Source organism: Elephantulus edwardii, unplaced genomic scaffold (genome assembly GCF_000299155.1).
Source record: "Elephantulus edwardii isolate Elephantulus edwardi_28Jun2011 unplaced genomic scaffold, EleEdw1.0 scaffold00116, whole genome shotgun sequence".
Classification (NCBI taxonomy): Eukaryota; Metazoa; Chordata; class Mammalia; order Macroscelidea; family Macroscelididae; genus Elephantulus; species Elephantulus edwardii.
In genome coordinates, this window is record NW_006399866.1 from 2,432,970 (window position 1) to 2,433,370 (window position 401).

A 401-nucleotide genomic window follows, 5' to 3' on the forward strand; every position below is an offset into this window, starting at 1 on the left:
CCGGAAATGACAATCATGTAAGATACCCAGGTTCAGGCGCCCAGGCTGGATGTGGAACAAACAGGTAGCCTATCATAAATATCCCCCTGCTCTAACACTTGAGGTGGTGGTTGTTGTGTGCTGTGGAGTGCAAACCAACTCATAACTGACCCTTCAGGGGGTTTTCAGCATCTGTAAATTGCATGAGAGAAGAGTGCCCATCTTTCTCCAATGGAGCAGCTATTGGATTCGAACCTCCAGCCTTTGAGTTGGCAGCGATTTATGCAGGAGTTGAACATAAACAGACTACCACTTGAGGCTGTTGACCCTCAAGAGGGCGAGTACTGCCTAGATCCTCATTTCTTTATTTTTTTTATTTTTATTTTTTTTCCTATAATTATATTTTATTAATTTTCATAAAC